The sequence below is a fragment of the Talpa europaea genome (assembly GCF_964194135.1).
Source record: "Talpa europaea genome assembly, chromosome: 14".
In the NCBI taxonomy this organism is placed as follows: Eukaryota; Metazoa; Chordata; class Mammalia; order Eulipotyphla; family Talpidae; genus Talpa; species Talpa europaea.
In genome coordinates this window covers 77365760-77380223 of record NC_140082.1, presented here as the reverse complement: position 1 = coordinate 77380223, position 14464 = coordinate 77365760, and the positions used below count along the sequence as shown (strand labels likewise).

General features: G+C 40.5%; 1 protein-coding gene across 2 annotated transcripts in view; it reads right to left on the bottom strand.

Moving 5' to 3' along the window:
* GABRB3 (gamma-aminobutyric acid type A receptor subunit beta3) overlaps window positions 1-14464 on the bottom strand; it is a gene marked incomplete at both ends in the record, with an annotated part of 169794 nt that overhangs the window by 55107 nt on the left and 100223 nt on the right. The gene's annotated exons all lie outside the window — the stretch shown is intronic.

The window sequence follows — 14464 nt, the reverse complement described above, 5'->3', positions numbered from 1 at the left end:
AAAGTCTCCATCCCCTCATCAATTCACCTGTACTTGCTTCCAAGTCCAGCCTGCCCCCCAACAAGGTCACATAATAATCTTTAAAGGACAATATTGTGTCCTCATCTGACCCCCAAACATGCAGCCTGCAAAGAGGCAGGAAGCTCATGGGGGCACAGCTCGGCCTCTGAGACACTCTTCTTGCCTTTGCACCATTGGCTGCAGAGCCAGGGCTCCTGTGCTGGCGTCTCCAGCTACATCTCAATGTTCCATTCCTCAGGCTGGGCCCTGCCACTTCCCTCCTTCTTCTTCTCTCCCATGATGACCTAATTCATTCCTAAGATGTTTAATAAAATCTTTAGCCTACCCTTCCTTTCCTGCGGGCCAGGAATCCCACTGAGCTCGAATTCTTTTTATCAGTCTGCTCCCCTGACAGCTCCATTTTGTGGTCCTTTTGTCATCTTTACTCTTCCTCCTTCTTTATTCCCCAGCCCAATTCCAGCACCCACCCCAGCTGCCTTGAATCAGAAATGCAGGAGGGAAGGCCAAACACTGGTATTTCTTAAAATCTCCATTTGGGATCCTTATTTTTGCATGTAGCCAGTCTTACCAATGTTTTCACTTAAAATTATACAGAAGCTTTAACTTCATTAAAATCAAGAAACTCCATTTCCTCACATCAACAGTCTATATTTAGAAAGCATGCACGTGTGTACTGAAGCCTGTCACGTGGACAGCTCCCGCCACACACTGCATGGAGAGAGTGGGTGCTGGGGGTGCTGCAAGAACACAGTCTTCCCACTAGCGTCTGGGATGCCAGTGGCTGCCAAAACAGTCCTGTAGCAAACCATTCAAGTGCATCTCCATAGAAACCATCAACTCTGTCAATCGCTGACATGACAATAGGAAGACCTGGGTCACCACTCCAGCATCCTCGGGTTCGGGCAGCACTGCACACAGGTGTCTGGGGGCTGCTTCAGAACCAGGAGGTTCTGCCTTGTTCCAAGTCCTGATGCTATAAATAATACGACCATCAACCCAACAGGCACTGTTACCTTCAAAGGCCACACTGAAGAGCTGTTCAGTAAATTAAGAACAGGAATGAATATTTCAGAATACTGATTCTGCACATGTTAACTTGGCATGCTATTTATATCACTGCATGAAGGACTTTTTTATATCATATAAGTGTATTCATAGGGTGGCGCTTTCAAATAGTGTATTTATGTCGAAATCCAGCACTCTCGTGTTATCCAGACAGTTTTGTATAGTCAATGTCTTTCAGCTGTTGTGTGACAGTTATGCTTATTTTAATTCTGCTAATATCGGTTCCTAGGAAATATAAGCAGATGCTTCTAATTATTTCATTTCAGTCCTGACGTTTATGTAACATGCACATGGATGATTTAGGATTCAGGAGAAGGTGAGGAGTTAGGGAGCTACCACAAGTCCTGAGAGAGTGGTTTGATTATTAAAATGTCCACATTTGCTTTGGAAGCTGGTAAATAAACAAGAATTCTTAATTTCTTTCAAAGAGTATTGTTCTAACAAAGCAAGTGCACTCCCTCAGCAGGCAGTTGTGGGCCCCCTTTAATCTTAAACATAATATCTGACACTATTCGTATTCAAATGAGCTCAAGGGAGCAGTGACGCAGAGCTCTGGACCCGCCAAGCTGACTCTAGCCACTGAAAGCCAACTTTTATGTAGCATCCAGATGGTGATTTAAAGTAGCAAAAGGTCTCCAGTCACCAAGGCACTGGTTAGAACATCAACTATCAAGTTAATTGTACATTTTCCTGATTTTGTGAGTAATGTGGATATTAAAATACGGGTTTTCCATATGTGCCTTGCCCCAAGTTGGATGGCAGCTAGACTATTTTTAGAGCAAGAACAATAATTCTAAATGTCCTTTATGTGTCTCATTCTTTCGTAGGCTTTCTCAGAAACCACACAGCTCTGTTTCAGCCACCTTGGCGCTGATTACACAGCTTATATAGACACATTTTTCCCTTGCTATGAGTTACGAATTGTGCATGCCGGATTCAGTTGTGACATAACCAAAGATGTCAATTAATTAGCTGCTGTGTTAATCAGAATTAGAGTTTATAATGTATAACCGGCAATATAATTAACTACTGGTAATTTAATCAGTTATGAATCACTTGCTTTACATTCACCTTTAAAACTGTGAAATTGCTGTCACTTAAAATGTATAGGGTGTGACATCACAAAACTACAACGTCTCCTACTATAGTAGGAGACTCCAACTCAAAATTCCACCCTAATGAGGCCATGGCCAGACAGCATCTGTAAAGATCTTTAGAGTTGCTCGTCCTCCCCTATAGCCCATTATCAAGTTTACCTTTATGAAAGATGACCTGTGAGGATCTGCTTGTTTTCCGGCGTGGGACTTAAGGCAGAGAAACATGTCAGAAACTTGGTCTCTGTGCACTAGGACTTCAGAGCTGAAGTGAGTACTGGGGAGCTGTGAATAGAATCCACCTCACCTCTCAGTGATGCCTCCCCTCTGGGATGGGCCAGGTGGGGGAGAGAGAATAAAAAAGGGGGGAAGGAAATGACTGATGCAGCTGAGATTCAAAGAACAGGATCAGCATGCTCTGGAAAACAAACTGGTGGTCAGAGTTAAGTGTTGGCCCTCCACTGTCCATGACTGAAACCCCTGAATCTGAACAGAAGATCCCTCCACTCTGGTCAGTTTCAACAGCACAGCCTGTGAGCCACACTGGATGTGCTAAGGGGCGGGGGTGATTTCCCAGTCATGCTCTTCTGTCAGTTCCCTTGGGCCAGTGCCAGGGGCAACTTATCTTCCCTGGCTGACTGAGGACAGCTGACAGCAAATGCATACATACTGCAGAATGTCCAGCAGTAATGCAATTCCCACACACAGGTACAAACATGCATATATGAGTGGGTGTGTGTGATCTATATGCACACATGCATATACAGCTCCATACTCATAGGAAGGATAAGTGTGTCTATAGGCTGTGTCTATAGGCAGAAAATGTAATGATCAGCAGCACACTGGCTGAATCCCAGTTGTGCTGGATCTTGTTCCTACATAGTGATGAGAATTATTGTTCTGGCACTAGAAGTAGTCTAGCTGTTATTCTCTAGATACTATCTATCTACCTACATATATGTGCACACACACATCAAAACAGTGTGTAGAAGAGTCAACCTCACACACAACAAATGTATATACCACCCCCATGTCCACCATCAATGGTTTAGTTTCCATCCACCACCACCCAATCAACCCCCCTTACTTGTTCCACCCACCTCCCAAGCCCTCTCCCCTCTAGGAACTATCATTCTGTTAGCAGAATCTAAGTGCTTGTTTTTGTTTGACTTTTATTATTCATTTGCTTTGTTTCTTATAATTCACATATGCATGAAAGGACATGTTTTTGTCTTTCTCCTTGAATCGTCTTGCTAAGTATAATACCCTCAATGGCCATCCATGTTGTTGCAAATGGCATGATTTCATGTTTTATAGGTTTTAACCAATGTAATTTTAAAATTGGGAATTATTTGCAAGAAAGATTATCAGTTAGTCAATAAACAAGTAATTAAATTCATTTATTCATCTGCTCAGTCATTCAGTTATTGTATCCATCAGTTTCTATTCATTAACTTATTATATTGCCTCCCCAAGCTTGCAAAAAGGAATTTGGTTTGGATTGAGTACATAAAAGATATAGCATTGGTTTTTACACCCTTTCTTCAAGTCCCATCTTTTCTCTCATCCAAACCTTTCAAAGATCCATCTTCTCCTTTCTTTCCTTTGCCCCATCTGGGTTGTGCCCTCACTATCTCACAGGTCACTTCCCATCACCTCAGGCAGCTCACCCTGCCTGTCACAACAGTTTCTGACCTTGCTGGTCAATCCCACTTCACTCTTGGTTCCCATTTAAGGCACAACAGAAGAGCCCCTTGGAATCCCAACTCCCTACCACACCCTGCAGCGTGCAATTCCCAGCACCCTCCACACTGTGCTTCCAGGGCTGACAAGTGGATCCACCAGATGACCTGCCCCACTCCTGCAAATAACTTGACACAGGACTCATCATCACCTGAGCTGAAAACCTGCTCTTCTCAAGCAGCTAAGGGTTCTCTCTGCCTACCAAATGAACTATGACCTCTGGCTGCTTCATGTTAACTTTGCAGTTGATTTCTCCACTACACCACTATGTCCAGTCTGTCTGATTCCATCTGTCTGTATCCCTCTATGCTCCACAGTGGGCTCTCCTTCTGTGTCCATCTGACAAGCACTCCCAACTTTATCGCCTCTTTCTGCAAAGAAACTTCAAGCAACATGGCTACCGTGGACCCTTCTGAGACTCTCTCCTGCACTGTATACTTGGTGAGGCCCTCGTGTCGAATAACAAGGTTGTCCTTGCTGACCAACAAGATTTTTGAGATTTCCTAACTTTCTAAAACATGACAGCCATAAATGAATATACTGAGTGATTGCTCTCTGCTTTTTTTATGAACACCCACGCACCCACCTTAGGCTATAAAAGGTAGCCAATCGCTGAAATAGTCACAAGATTGTGAACATTGGAAAACTAGGACAAACAAGGCAACAGGACAGGGAAGAGCCCATTCTGAGCACATCTACAAGGCAAACTTAAATCCTTAAGTACAGGGCTACTTATTAGAGCACATTCTGCAAACAACAGCTGTGGGCATTAGTCAAAGTGCAAACTTCAGCGGTGGGCAGGAGCCAGTTGCCTTCAGACTCCCTTACAGTATACTGAGGACAATGCGTTGACCATGTGTGTTCCCTCTGAGCTCAGGTGACAGGGTAGAACCAACGGGCAACCCATCGCATATTCCTTGGGTGCAGTGGTGTGAGTATGTGTGTGTGTGTGTGTGTGTGTGTGTGTGTGTGTAAGCTCACCCTAAAGCTTGACACATAGCAGTAGCCCAGTGGATAATCTCAGTCTGGACTCCAAGGTCCAAACTTTCCTTTGTCATTTTTCATGTTTTTACTCCACCGACATTACTGATGGCCTACTGCAACATGTCATCGCCAGTGCATGAAAGGAAATTCAAGAGAAACCAGACATTGCAGATGTTCAGTATGACTAGTGAGTGTATAAACGGGGGGGAAATTTGGACAGACATCACACAGGACTCGGGACATGAAGCTAAAATTTAGGGTGATGATTCTGCAAGCCAGAGAATGTCAGAGATTGTGGGCAAACCAACAGAAGCTAAGAGTATGATGTGTAACAGATTCTCTGTCACAGTCCTTAGAAGGACCCACCCCTGCTGACACTTTGATATGAAACTTCCAGTCTCTAAAATTGTGAGGCAATACTTTTCTGCTACCCAACTCACCTGATCTCTGGTGCTTAGTAATGACAGCCACAGTTCATGAAGAATAGGCAGTCATAGACCATGCAGTGTGGTGGTGACAGGAACAGAGAGACTTGAAAGCTATAGAATGGCTATTATCAAAAAAAGAAAAGAAAGAAAGAAAAACAAAAACAAAAAAAAAAACAAAAGAAAAAAAAAAAACACTGGTAACAAATGCTGGTGAGGATGTGGAGAAAATGAAAACCTCGTGCACTGTTGGTGGGAATGTAAAATGGAGCAGCCACCATAAGAAACAATATGAAGCTTCCTCAAAAAGGATAAATAGTGACCTGAAATCTGGCAATCCCAGTGTGAGGTAAATATCCAAAGAAGATGAAATCCCGACCTCAGAGAAATAGCTGCACACACATGTTTACTGCAGCAGGAGTCACAACAGCCAAGACATGACAACAACCTAAGTGTCCATCAATAGATGAATGGAAAAAAATTGTGATATGTATACAGGGTATTATGTATATATTCAATGGAATATTATTCAGCCACCAAAAATAAGGAAATCCCACCATTTATGAAAATGTGTGTAGCCCTCAGGGCATTATTCTAAGTGAAATATGTCAGATAGAGAAAGACAAATACTGTACAATCTTGCTTATATGTGTAATCTAGAAACTTCTTACTCCTCGACACAGGGAACAGATTGGTTGAAGACTGGGGGAAATGGAAGTTGTTGGTTAAAGGAGATAAACTTCCAGGTATAACAGAAGTAAGTTCCAAGGAGTTAATTCACAGTATCACAATTATAATTAATCAGCTTAATCATTTAACTACTTGCAAGTTTAAATTAATAAGGCTATATTATATACTTGAAAGCTGCTATAAGAATATATTCTCACCAAAACAACAACATAATGGTAAAGGGAAGGATGTGTTAACTAGCCTTACTATGATAAACATTTTACTATGTATATTATATCAAATCATCACCTTGTACACCTTAAACTTACACAATACAGTATGTCAAGTAGATCTCAGCAAAGCTGGGGAAAAGCAAATATTCCCTGCGCATTTCAGTACTCTTATTTATTTTTATAGATTTATTTTATTTATTTTATGCATACAAGAGCTGGGGTGTAGGCCAGAGGTGGTGGGGGAGGTGAGAGGATTCACCAGAGACAGAGTGGGGAGCAGAACAGGCAGATTGAGTGAAATACACTACTGAGGGGAGCAGCGGGTGAGACAGGAGAGGTCTGCTGCACCATGTGGGTCAGCTCCGTAGCCAGGATCAAACCTGTGCTACAATGGCTGCCAACAGCTTCATAGTGCTGAGACCTAACCCTTTGCACCACCAGGGAGGCCCATTTAAGTACACTTTTAAGAAGCAAAATACCTCCCACATACAACCTCCCCTTCTCCACAAGAAAAAGAAAGCATGAATGTGTTTGGGAGAAATTTAGGCAATAAAACAAGTGTCTTCATGTTAATCAGTATATGTAGTAAGGATAGTGATTTGCACATGGAGTGAAGAAAGGAAACACAAGGCAGAGGTAGGCCAGCAATGAAAGCAATTTAATTTCATCAGCAGGTGATGGGATCTGTAAGATAATTTTAATCTATAGCTTTGTAGTAAAGTTAGAAAATGAAGTAAAAGGAGAAAACTGAAAGCACCTTTAATATCACTGCCAATCAAAAGCACCCCTTTTCCTGTTCTGATGCACAGCCTCCTGCTGTCCTTCCATGCCAGGATGAGCATGGGGGTGTGTGTACATGCATGTATATGCACGTGTATGTTGTAGGGGAGGCTGTGTGCGTGCCCCAAAACAACTGGTAACTGAAAGTAAACCACCTTCACATTCATGGTTTTTTAATTAAGAATATATTTAAAAGTTATTTCTACATCTCAATATTATGCTACCAAATAATGAGCTCTACTTTTTAATAGCTTTAGCGAGATACAATTTACATACCAAAAAACTCAGTTTTTTAACAGTACTTAAATAGATTTTTAGTAGAAAGTTCACCATAGTCTAATTTTAGAATGTATGTAGCATCCCACAAATAAACTGTCCTCTTGCAGAGTTCACCCTCTATAATCCTAAGCATACATTCTATGATAAACTAATTTGTTCCATCACTTTGCAAGTTAGTGAACATTTCTAACACAATTCATAATATCCAGTTAGTGGGTGTTATGAATAATGCTGTGATGATCATTCACGTCTGAGTCTTTTGTAGATGAATGTTTTCATTTCTCTTGGGTATATACCTAGGAGTGGAATTGCTGGGTCAGATATAAATAATATAAGTTTTTCCAAAATAGCTGCATCATTTACAGTCACACAAGCAAGAGCTCCAATGTCTCCACCTCCTTGCAAACACTTGTTCTTTTCTTTTTATTATGACCATTCTATTTGGTCAGAAATGGTATCTCCTTTCATTTGCATTTCCCTAATGACTAATAATGTTGATCATCTTTTTGTTAGTTTACTGGTCACCCAAATAACTTCTTTGGAGAAATATTTCCAGAATCTTTGCCAATATTTTTCAAATTGTTTTTTCTTCTTATTAAATTGTACAAATTCTTTTTGTAGCCCAGATAGAAGTCAGTTATAAGCAAATATTTTCTCCCTGGTTGTGGATTGTTTTTTCATCTTCTTAACAATATCTCAAAGAATTGAAGTTTTAAATTCTGATGGAGTCAAAATTATCAACATATCCTTAAGTTCTCTTTCTCCTAAAGGAAACCAAGGCCCAGTAAAAAGAAGAGCTGACGATGACATCCCCAAATATGACTCTTTGGTGTAAGGATTATTTTGGGCTGGTTCTATTTGAGAAGCTGCAGACACAGAATTTATGAAAACAGTTGAAGTTGCCCTTTTGTGAGGGGAATCTACACTTATAAGGGAAATCTTATTATAAGTGTTCTTCTCTGTACCAGGAAGAGGCAGATGACTAAACACTTATCAATGGAAAAGACAGCTACTGAAATCTGTATAACAACTATGCCCTAGTTTACTGTTTTGCCTGATAACATCCCAGAAGTGGCTCTTCTTTTGTCTTTAGCTGAAGCTGGTATTTAAAATGGTTTGGCCATTTCAGGGAGTTACTATTTTCTGGCTATCTACTATGTAGACAAGAGATATATATGTTATTAAAACTTCTGTCTTTTATTACAAGAGCTTCTCAGTCAAGAACCTAGAGACACAGGGAAAGTTATTATTTTTTTTTTTCTCCCCTGCATAGGACACTTTGGCTTCTTTGGATTCCTGCAGAACTAATAGAGGATGAGGTCAGTTCTTCCTTCATAGGGCCATAGGGCTTATCAGGAATTTACACTGATCCACACTTGGCTAGTGGAGGGAATCAGACTGTCACCTCAAAATGTGCATTCTGTTTTAAGAATTATTTTGAACTGAAAGAAACTGAGAAAAAGCAGACATAGGAAGTGATTTCTGCTGCATACAACCCTCTCCCCCATTGTCTTCTGGAAAAAAGAACGTAAAGTCTCCTTGTGAAGGTATCCTACCCCCCTCTACCACTTTCCATATCAGGGAAGGAATAACAACTTTATTGCCTGAAATGAGATTAAGCCTAGAGTTTACACAAACAAACCTCATTAAATAGCCATTTTCTACCAGGAGTTCATCCATATATTTATCCACAATTTGCCACACCATCACATTTCCATTATCTGTCACCTCTCCACAAATTGAGTCTTTTATTGAGATGCTATATAAACCCAAGTTCTAACCACCCCTTTGAGTTACTCATCACCATGTGCTCCCATGTATGTAAGATGCCCTGAAGACACTTTAGTTTTTCTCCTGCTAATTTGCCTTCCGTCAGTCTATCTGGAAGAACCCCAGCCATGGAATGAAGATGGGTAGAAATTTATCCCTTTCCTATGCTAGGTACATTCCTGCAGCCTCCAGCTCTCACATATGTGAGATTCTTGTTCAAGCATTTATTTTGTCACATCATTTTCTTTACTCGAGTCTGTTTTTTTTTTTTTCTTTTTTGTGGGAAAAGTCCATGTAGGGGGGATTGAGTAGTTTTGCAATTCACTCATCGAGAAAAATATAGAGGTGTTGCCCTAATAACAATGTTTTATAAACTATTATTTATGCAATACCAAATAGAGAGAAAGGGATCGCTTCATTCCTGCTTTATTATCCCCAAGGATAATAATTTGATTAACTTCAACAATAGGGGGCTATACTACACCTTGCCAAAGTTTTATACAAGAAGAAACATTTAATAGTTAAGGATTTTATGTTCATCAAAGATAGACCTGCAGAACAAAAAGATAGTTTGCTTCAGCAATTTATAGGAAATCAGTGAGTCATTCAAAATCATTTGAGAATCAGAGTTCTCAAAGAAAAAACATATTCAAAGATGTCCAATTAGACCATGCAGGTAAAAAGGAAATAATGATTATTCCACTTAAAAACTAACATTCACCATGCTTAGCGGAATTTCTCTTAACATACTGACTTTTTTCAGTACTGGTTCCTACTACAAAATCTTAAAAGGAGTTTGCAGAGGCTACAAGAAAAAAACAACCAACCAACCACACAGCATGAGAGCCATTTTCCTTTGTTCTGCAGAGTGAACACTCACATTTTCCAAAAAGTTCTTTGAAATCAACCATAAGCAGGTCTACTGACCCAATACAGAGGAAAAACCACAATCAGAGCCAATGGTACTTTTGCAGAAAGAAAGCTTTCTTTAAAGGTCAGTCAAGCAAGAAGGTAGGAAATGAGGTTCAGATACATCTCCCCTATGAGTTTTTAAGACAAATAGGGGTGTTTATTGTAGGAATCGAGAGCAAGAAGATTTGGGGGTAGAAAATTATTGGCCAAAGGGTATGGGGAAGTTTCAAGAGTGTGGTTGCACTATAGCTCTTCACATCTCTTTCTGGTTCTTGTGAGATGGGGGAGGTGGGGTGCAGTTCTGTGTGTTACATGTGGTGGATTTTTCACCTTGTGATATTAAGAGTTCGCTACTGGCCATCTGCTTCTCCCATGCACCTGAGTGTGTCTCCTGGGGCCAGGATGGGCACAGGTATTGCAAACAGGCCAAACTGGTGTCAGCTGTTCTGCTGGTACCTTGGTCATGATAACTCAGAAGTAGAAAACATAAATAACTGAAGTAGCAGGAAGTTTCTGGGTACTGGTTTCATCTTCATGGATCACAAATCAGAACATTTGATATTATTTATTTCCCAGTAAAAGCAGCTACAGCATTAGAACTTTTATTAGACTTAGTATCTTGTTCAATGTTATCATTTTGCAAGTTGGGGAAACTGAGATCCAGGGAAAACCTCCTATGGAAACCAACCACATCCTGGCTGCCTCAGACAGGAAGGGCACTCTGGAGCCTGCCTTTCTGAGGCAATCAGAAGGAGCATGCAGGGATCTGTCAGCAAAGGTTGGCAAATTTACTTACAACTTGATATCCAGCAAAGCAGCTTCAAAATCCCAGTGGAGAGCCAGAGGGCTAAGACAAGCCAAATATATATCTGATAAATCAGATCCAAGTGTGAAAACTGTCACTTGTTCCTTATACATGCTTTTCTCTGGAGTCATTTTTATTTTCTTTCTCATAACCTCACCATTTTCATCCCAGAAGCATGTGTTAACCTTAGTATTTCAGTCAAGAGCCCACTAGCCACCCATTCCCCAACATTGCAGATGAGGGAGATTTGGCCCTAAATCAGTCCACCTGCAGCAAGGCTGGGGTCTGTATATAAGGTATTTCCTGCGTCTCAGTTCTCCAACCTGCAAAATGAGAGTATGGAATAAGATACTAGCCTGTCCCCATTCCCCAGACAGTCCCAGCCATCACCTGCTTGTGAGCCCTTACCTGATCAACCATACAGAGTCACAAGTCAGTGACTCATTCACAGTTGACTCTCTTCCTGGTATACCAACAACCCCCTTTGCTTCTCCCAACTTCCAGCTCCAGAGAATCTTCCTAAATCCCATCTGGACTCTCCCAGGTATATTTTTCTGTTGCCTTCCAATGATAGTTTGCATTTTAAATGACTGCAACAGGGCAGATCTTATCATTAAGGAGTGAATTTCAAAGAAGTGCAAAGTTAAGCAATTAAGCTGATAAAGAAGGTATCAAGGAAATGTCTCAGCACTGTTAGTATGACCCAGGGATCTATTAAGGGATACATGCTCTAAAGAGTATAGCCATCCATGTGTTATAGGGCAGCCCTGATACAAAACGTGGTACCTGACTGGGTCCTCACCCACGCGCTTAAAAGGACTTATCAATGTTCTGCTGCAGGCACACGCGAAAGGTTAATAAAAGGTTTATTTACAAGGGAAGGGCAAATGAGGAAATGTACAGCTCAGGGAGAAAAATGGGAGACAAAGTTTTAAATGCGTCCTACCCGATCCACCGATCTGGAATCCCAAATGGCGCTCTGAGAGCTGGCCGCAAGCCAGGAGCCGTGAAGCCAGGAGGCAAGCGACAGAGCGCGAGACCCCAAGGCCCACGTGTTTGGTTTTTATACCCTACCTGGCTGCTTAACTCCACCCTCAGGTCCCCGCCACCTTCCCTTTGGTGGTGACGGGATTTGTCTTTCTCAATGTCTTGATGACTTTGGTCTGGAGTGGGGGTGGAGTCCACAAAGCCTGTATGGGATTAGCTCAGAACATCCTTTCCCCCTAACACATGTACACAAAGGTGAAGGAAGCACATTCTTAATACGAAATATTTTGTATAATACTATTGTGAAATAATGTGAGAGAAGGAAAAACATGTCATTGGACCCCTCTGTCTTCAGAGCAAATGGAAATACGTTTTTGTTTTTTTTTAAGGTTTATTTATTTATGCATACAAGAACCAGGGCACAGGCCAGATGTGAGGGTGGTGAGAGGATTCACCAGAGACAGAGTGGAGAACAGAACAGGCAGATCGACTGACATACACTGCTGAGGGGAGCAGCGGGAGAGTCAGGAGAGGTCTGCTGTGCCATGTGGGTAGTTCCCTGGCCAAGGATCGAACTCGTGCTGCTGTGGCTGTGGACAGCTTCATAGATTGCGTCTTAACCCTTCGTGCCACCAGGGAGACCCTGGAAATAGTTCTTAATATCAGTTTTAGTATTACCCCTCTTCATGTAGCTATTTATCAAAAATCAGAGAGTGTATGAGCGTATAAAAGTATTTAAATATATTCAGAAATCTACAGATCTTGTTAAAAACCTCCCTTATTTGTGAGTTCCAACTGAAGAAAATGTCAGAGATTACAGCCCATACTTAAGAGCTGGGGGAGATAATGGCAAGTAGACTTGTAAGTAGAAATAATTCTTATAAATGGTTACTGCTCTCAAAGTTGGCACCTTCCCAGGGACAAAGAAAATGATACACATAAAACCAAAAGAAAGTCACCAGAATGTTAATTGTGTGATAGAACAGAAATAGATGTCCCCACAATCCCATAAAAATATAAAAAATTATGTCTAACATAAACACATTAAAATATAAGTGTATTTATGAAAATATAAATAGAATATAAGCCTTTTTTTTGGAAATAGTGAACAGAAAGGTATACATTAGCCTGGATGAAACTCTTAATCATCTCCAATCAATGGGTTGAAAAACCGAGGCTTGTAGTTTCGCAATTTCTTAGACCATCAAGTTGGATGCTAAAAAAAGGGTAAAGCTAATCTTTATAAAGTGACAATAAGAATGTTTAGTTATACCAATTTATTCTGGGTCCAGGACAAAGAATCTTGGAAATGAGTGGTCTGGGGCATGGCAGGATTAGCTAGTCTCTATTTTCATTTCTTCATCTTTAAATAGGACAAATACAGCCAAATACAGCCAAATACAGCCCTGCATGTCATGCCTTTGGTACTAGATATATAATAGTCATTAGGGTTTTATTTTAACAGAACTAAGTAAGAAGCTGAGACAGAATATAGTGTAGTATCTGAATATTTAGGTAAGTTCTTTTCAAGGCTCATGGAAAATTTGAGAAGCGGATTGGAAAAGTACTCAATTAGATCCCTGATGGTAACGTTTATTAGGACATTAAACTGCTTAAATGTTAAACCAATAAATCCCAAATGCAAAGAACACCATGCAATATAACATTATGAGATATAAGATGGGCATTTCACGGGCTCTGCTAAAGATGCGATTTGAATATAAGGGATTTCATGACTCCAAAATGCTTAAGTTTATGACAAATTGAGGTATTCTAAAAATGGGTTTAATTTTAATTGAATTTTAGATATTATTTAAAAATAAGTATATCCTTTCTTTGATTATAAAGATGATTTCTGTTTATTCCAGGAAGTCTGAAGGAATAAGAAAACAAAACCCTGCTATTTTGAGATAACTATTGTCATATATTTGGTGAACTAACTTACATTTTATTTCATACACATGGGTTAATTTAATAAAATTGGGGTCATACTTGTATTGCATTTTGTGCTCCATTTCATATAAAATTGTAGTTTGAACATCTTTTCACATTCAAAATTCTTCAAAGATCACTTTTTACATGCATAATCTATTATACCATAATTTATTCACCATCCCCTTCTTTAAGTTGGTAAATTATATTGATGCATACCTTCATAGACACAAAGCTAGGTTTCCATGCTGTTGATTATTTTATCAGGCACACACAGGAGTGAAGAGACAGCCTCCAGCTCTGCTCACATGAAGAAGCCTTGTGGGTCTGGGTGTTTTGCTGGAAAGCCTGGCCTCCCCAGCCAGGCACAGGCAGACCATGAAGAAAGCTCAGAGTTTTCATTTGCATTTATTGGATTATCAGTTATATGTAAGTTGCAGCCTTTTATTTCCTCTGCTATGAGCAGATGAGATGTGCCCTTTGCTTAGATTTCTCTTAAGATTTGGGGTTATTCTTATCATGGCGCTCTTTGTCTATTACAGTTATTAAACCTATGACTGACATATTTGGCAACTCAGCTTTCAATTTGTGGTGTCTAACTTTTATCTCTACGTGACTTTTTGACGTGCATGTTCTCACAGTTATAAAATACAGCATATGTGGAAGCCTCTTCTTCTGTGAGGCACAAGGTGCAGGGGGAGACCCTGAGTTAAACTTGCTCCCAGCAGGCACTTCCCTGCTATACCTCTAGCTGCCAGGTCTGTC